At 36.7% G+C, this 6,921-nt stretch overlaps 1 pseudogene; it reads left to right on the top strand.

Moving 5' to 3' along the window:
• The first annotated feature begins 5,160 nt into the window (after positions 1-5,160).
• On the top strand, positions 5,161-6,921 carry LOC123233500 (annotated as a pseudogene).

The following is a 6,921-nucleotide window of genomic DNA, read 5'->3' as shown; positions in this document are numbered from 1 at the left end:
AGTTCAATTACCAACTACAATTTCAGAGTATTGATGAAGAACTATGTTTCCCAATTACTGAGTAAAAAATATTAGATTCACATTATAGAATATATATATATATATATCTTTTAAAATGTCATTATGGGAATCTATTTTATATCTATTTGTATTATAAAGATTTTTATGTTCTTTTTTCTAATGAAAGGAAGAGGGTGGGAGAAAGAGAAAATACATTATTTTTATTTTTAAATTAAATTTTAAAAATGAAAATTAATGAAATATTTTAAAAGCATAAAACAGTCTGTTTTATAGTCTAGATTCATCTAGGTAAAATAAATTCGTGTCATGATAAAATAAGCTCCTAATACATCTGTGTGTGGAGATTGCATATAAGATAACACTTACTGGCAGTTTTATTTTCAATTGCCAGGCTGCTTTTTGGAGATTTATCGTTTTTAAGGTTACCATTGACACCATTCAAGAAAAAAGAAATCTAGAAAAGCTTTTTATGTGTAGACTAAGATTTTTAAACACAGAAGTATCTAGTGTTGCAGTTCCCTCCCCCATGACTCCTCCCTTTGTGGGACAGGGGAAGGAATTCACTGTAAATTTCTTTAGAAATATTATACAAATACCCATTAGTTAGTTTGGAAGCAAATGGGGATAGGAGAGCCCACAATACCCCCATTTATTTTTTCTAGAAACATCAAGTGAGGAAAAGGGAGGGAAGGAAATGAATATCATAGAGGATGCTCTCTTTAAATGATGCAATCTAACTTTAATAGATGTATTAAAGGAATTATAAAATAGACCTGAAAAAGCATGAAGACAGGATAAGAAATAGGTATGTCTAATAAATAATATTCAGGTTATTATTAATGTTAATAATGATAATAAATCAATCCCTTTGTAGAATGGTTATTCAATAATAGAATCTCTTAAAGAGATGACCTCATTAAGATATCTTAGAATCTTTAAGATACCAGGCATTTATTTATAGATAAAGTAACCTCACAATCCTTTCAGCCTGAAGTTACTCAGACAAAACACAGAGAGGGCTAAGAATTTATCTAAAGAGTGAAATCAGTGGAGGCTACTGAAGTAGAGTTTTTCATATCAAAATAAATACCAGGATTAGTTAGTAGAATCAACATTGGATTTGAAATCAGAGGAGTTGTGTTCAAGGGTCACCTCTGCTACTCACTACTCATGTGAACTTTGGACAATTCATTTGACTCTCTGGGCTTCCGTTTCCACGTCTATAACATGAAGGAGTTAGATTAAATAACTGTATGGTCCTTTCAACCTCGAGATTCTATAATACTTTGCTTTATGATTTGTGTGCCTTTGTCCACACTGTAGGCTTAATTTTCTGCATCTTGCTTTAAGACTTAGCTCAAATGCCACCTCTTACATGAGACTTTTCCAGATTATCCTAGTGGTTAGCATTTTTATTGCTTTCTTAGTATTTTATTCTGTATATACTGAAAGGAAGGATTTTAACACAGAGTGAAAATGGAATGCTGAGGAAGCAAGAGTGACAGCGAGTGGTAGTTGGAAGCAAGGACTTCTGAGAGGAGGAGTGATTGAGGGAATTCAATTTTGAACCCTGAACTGAGTTCAGCTCGAAATCCAACCTGGAGATTGAAACCCCATCATTTCCAGAGGATTTCCCAATCTTATCCATTGCCCACATTGACAGTAAATTGCTTCTGTTAGCACCTGAGTGGACAGACTGGACATACAGCTGTCTGAGAGGGTTTTTCCCTGGAGGGCAAGAGAGAAACATCTTCTGTGCCAGCCACACCTAAAGACATTTGTATTTCTATAATACTAGATTAGGTTAGCCAGCATAAGGGAATCAAGGAGACTGAGACAGCTTCCAGGATGGTCTTTTTGGCTTTGGGCCAAAGCTGAAAGGATCCTGCATGACTCTGTGACTTTAGCATAGGGAACTCCTGTTTGACCTCTTCCCTTATTTCACCCTTGTTATCCTATCCTAAACATTTGTTGTTTACAAATTAGCAGTCAGATACCTGAAGAAGAGAGGAATAGAGGCTTAAGGGTAAAAGGTTTATTGGGGGGGAAATCTTTCCTAAGACTTAGGTTAAGTCAAATCCTAAGTCTTCCGAAAATGGTTTACCTATGGCAGGGGTGTGAACAGAAAGGGGCATTGGGGAAAGGTTAGGTTAAGCAAAATTTCCAAAACAAACGATAATCTCCATTCCTTCAGTGTTCCTTAATCTGGTTCAAACCTCTGTATTTTCCTCTACCATCACCATATTCAGTTAGGCACAGAGGGCAGCCAATAGCTCATTAGAGGGGGGTTTGGGAGTATCCTTGGCACCAACCAACTAACTATTATAACATCATCTCAAGGGCTTCCCTTTACCCATTTAACAAAACTTTATATTTACTCCTCAGTAGAATTTACGGACCCTGAGGACATTTACTGCTGTGTTTTTGTATTTGTTCCTACCTTGTCTGACCCATGCTTAATATGAATAATAAATGCTTGCTTAATTGAATTTAGAACTGAACTTCAATTACTTTGACACAGGACTAATGAAAGATGAATATAACTATTTCTGCATAATCTTTTGGTAGCATGGAAGAGGGACACTTGTGTGCTGTATTTTAACGTAACAGAGAAAGATAGGACTCCTAATTGACAGAGGAAGCTGAAGCATTGCCATTTTCCCTTAAATATTTATTTCAGTTTGTCATAGACACTTGGGAGAGACAATAGAGATTTATATGGTGAGAGGAAGCTGTGGTGACAGAGACACAGAGAGAGACAGGAAGAAGATATTTTCTAGTGAAGGATTTAGAGACTTTTCCATGTATGGGAGCTGGCCTCATAATGTTTCTTGATTTCTGGGGCTTGCAATTGTAGAGATTACTGGAGTGGACCTTCCCTGGGTAAGATTGGTCTTCATTTTTCTCAGTTTGAACCGAGATTTTTTATTGTTTCCAGATGATGAGCTCATTTACTCTTTTGTATTCTTTGTTATATACTAGTCTATAAAAACCACTAATTTCTGTTAGCTATATTGTATAGAAAAATAGATTTTCTCTTCTTATTAGTCATCTGTGTAACTATAAATTGTTGGGAAGGGGTTTAATAGTGACAACAGTTTCTAAGCTAAGGGCAACCTTGCTTCTTCAGAGAGGTCAGGAAAATGGCTTTATTTCTGATTCTACACTGTTACCCTTAGAATAGATTTATAAAATATATCAGAATTTATCCACATATTTCTCTTGAAGCCAAAAGCAGAGATTGCCCTATCTCAGCTATCTTGAATAGTGTTTGCACAACCCAGTTAACATATGAGGGTGCTGGTACAGCCCTTTTCCTACTCTTTATAAGGGAGGAAAGGCAATTTCCTTAGAGAAGATAGAGTGGTATAGGTCAGATTGCATATTATAACCCCCATGATGGTATCTTTTCTTCTCCCCTTAAGGATCTTACACTCCACTGGCTCTAGATTACTTCAATTTAATTACATATAATCCAAGGAGACTGTGAGTGGAAATTTAAGTATAATTTAAGCAAATTTGGTCAGTAAATGTCTGCCCCCTCCATGAGACTGATGATGGGAAGGGAAGCTTTGAAAGATTAATTTAATCAATGTGATCACCTGTACTTATACCTATGCTTGATTTGGAATAAGAGGACCTGGTTTCCAAGCTCCTTTATTTACTGATAATGTAACTTTTTCAAGTCCTTTTACCTTTCTGGACCTTGGTTGCTGAAAAGATGAAATTGTATTTATTGCTTTTATATCATTTATTATAAAATCAAGTCATCTCACTATATATATATATATATGTATATATATATAGCTAGGAAGATGGAAAGATTAGTCCCAGTTGTTAATTAACTGTGTATAAGCAGTGATAGATAAGGAGAAAAGTTAGATTAAGAGCTCCTGTTATCAGTCTTGGGATGTTAAGTACATAGCTTGACTAAATCCTGATTCTGGATAAAGATAACAGAAGCAATCATAGAGTCAGTTGTAAAAGTAGGAATAATATCTATTTTTCTAGGAATTTATGTCAATAACAGGGTCCTCAGAATTTACAACTAATAGGGACAATTCTGTTAATCTTTAAGTCTCTTCTGACTTAAAGACTCTCTGAGTGTATTAGTTACAAGATCAATAAGATAATCAACCATATACTAGAATTTATGAACTATTAGCTAAAATACTTCAAATATGTGGGATTTATTAATCGATTATTTGTAACAATTTTCAAAAGCCTATAAAAACAACTGTGAATCTCTGCAAGATGTCTTTCCTCCCAAATGGGCTGTGATGAGGCCTCTGACTATATTTTCCCACAAATGAAGTCAGTTTTCAGCTCAGAATTATGGCCCCAGGATTCCCTTCTTACATTGCTCATCTATAATGTGAAGGGACAAGGCTAACTAGATGATTTTTAAAGTTTCTTTCAGCTTAAGAAGTTGTTTGTGTTTGTTTGTTTCTCTGACAACAGATCCAAATTTGGCTCTTTCAATTTCCTATCTTGTTCCTTTGTATTCAAATAAAAAAGTCCTTTCAGTATTCTGGTTGCTCTCTTTGGGGCACTCTAGCTTATCAATGTCTTATAAAGAATTTACTAACTGAGATCAGGTCTAGTTTGGTCAGAGTGTATTGAAACTATCACCTCCTTATTCTTAGATGTTATTCTTCTTAAACTGGCAGGTAATCTTCATGAGGTAGAGAGGAGGAACTTATTTCATAGAAAGGTATAACAGCATGTAATTGAAGTGCCCCACTCCCAGATTTGTAGTGTGTGAAGGCATTTTTAACAGGTTTCATTATACTAACAACATGAGGAAGAGATAGGCTAGTTATTGGCTGCATTACTAAAACCAGAAGATTTTCAGAAGGCACTAATCAACAACTTAGTCACTAGATTTGCCCTGAATCTTTCTCTACTTAAATGTTACTCAAATGAGAGAGACGATTTTATAGTGGGGGAAGTCCTGGATTGTCCCTATCTGAAAATGATGTAACTTTTGAATATGAACCTGTCTTTTGCCTATTTGAGTTTATTCTTCCTCGTTTTGGGCAGAGACAAAGGTTAGAGATGTTTCTGAACTTATGAACTTCAAAAGGTTGGAATAGCAAGTCATTTGAGGTCTGGGATTTGAAGTTCAAGTCAGGTTTCATGGCCCTGTTGAATGAGTTTCAAGACCAGACCATTGGGAGGTGAGAAGTGTATCTATCCAGTGGATAATTAGTTGAATGGAATTGGAGGACTAATTGGTTGGTTCTAACTGTAAGTTTAAATCTATAACAGTTTTGAAAAAAAAAAACACTTCCACCCTTCAAAGGTACTGTAATATCTGCCAGAAGCTGAAATAGCCAGCCACACTCTGGAACAGTGAATTCAAAGGATCTCTATGCTCTCTTTTCCTAATGCAATCCAAGATAAGAGAAATTCCACATTATGTCACACTGCATGATAGTCACAAAATGCAATTTGGTCATATTACCTTCCTTTCTATGAGGAATCTATCTATGTTTGGGGAATTTCAAGTTTGGAAGCTTTCTCTAACCATGTAGAAGTTAGGTGGCCCATTTAGGATCATATATAAAATATTATGCGAGACATGATCTGAACCCTTAAATCAGAGTCTAAAACTCTTCCCACTATTTCATAATTGCATAATTTCTGGACAAAGTATGTTCTTGATAATAAATGTCCATTACTCATCTTTTATTCAAAAAACTTTCCAATTTGTTTAACCTGACAAACCTTGTGAGTTCCAATCATAAACTTTGGGAAGTCAAGGCAAAACCTATATTATCAGGAAGCATTGGAATAGGGCCTTAGTGGAGGCTAGACCTAAAATATTTTAATTCTTTTAAATCCAACAAATATATTCTGGACCTTTTACATAGTAAGCACTATTTTAGGTGCTAGGAATATGAAAAAAAAGACAAAGCTGTTCCTGCCTTTAAAGAGCTTGTATTTCATTTGACATATGCATGCTCACAGAGAAGAAAATAAAAAGTATGCACAAACATTTTGAGAGGAAGAGAACATTACCAAACGGGAGAAAAGCATTCCATAGAAGCTAAAACTGGAAGAGTGATCTAAAGGAAGTTGGATATTCTATGAAGCAATGTGAGAATGGAGTTAACTCATATATGAAGAACTGTCTAACAAACTGCCAATAAAATATTCATTATCACAATGTACACATTAGCATAGAAACTTTGTCCCTTTGGATAGTAAAGTTTGGGTCAAAGTAAAAATAGCGTTTCTTCTTTTCATCAAAAGAAAGGCCATAAGCCAGGCATCCCTGCCACAGAGTGGCAGCCCAGAGTCACAGCCAACTAAACTCAGTGATCACTATAGACAGGACCTTGCCAGCCCTAAATGCCAAGCTCGGCGCCAGCCTTCTGTAGGTGGTCCTGGACCTCTAGAAGCTGGAACGAAAGAAGGTTGCCTTGAATGCTAGAGTGGAAGAGGGCTAGCTCTCCCTATTCAAAAGTTGCTACATCATGGGTGCCAAGGTTGTGGCCCCCTCCAGGAAGACTCCTCCATGGTTCCCTTTTCCAGGTCAGCACCTCTGAGCCCAAGCCCAGGCAGCTCAAGTTTCAGGTGATGTTCAAGGACCCCAAAGATACCCAAGGGTTGATGGAGCTCAAGGTTCCCTTTCCTCCCAGCCATCTGAGTCAGCCCCAACCCTGAAGAATGTGTCCATAGCCCACCTCCTTACCATCTCCTTAGTATGATCCCCTGACTTGGTTAGGTACTTGTTGTCCCAGAGTCTGGAAGACCCAGGGAAGCTTCCTGGCAGCCCCACTGATGGCTAGGGAAGTTGTTGGGCTCCAGAACTGAATTGAGTGGGAAAGAGTCCAGATTCAAACCCTATAACAGTAGAAACAGAAGCTGTTTGATCAGCTGAAGGTGGCATGA

This window comes from Gracilinanus agilis, chromosome 2, assembly GCF_016433145.1.
Source record: "Gracilinanus agilis isolate LMUSP501 chromosome 2, AgileGrace, whole genome shotgun sequence".
In the NCBI taxonomy this organism is placed as follows: Eukaryota; Metazoa; Chordata; class Mammalia; order Didelphimorphia; family Didelphidae; genus Gracilinanus; species Gracilinanus agilis.
The sequence above is the reverse complement of the archived record's forward strand: the minus strand, read 5'-3'. Positions and strand labels throughout refer to the sequence as shown.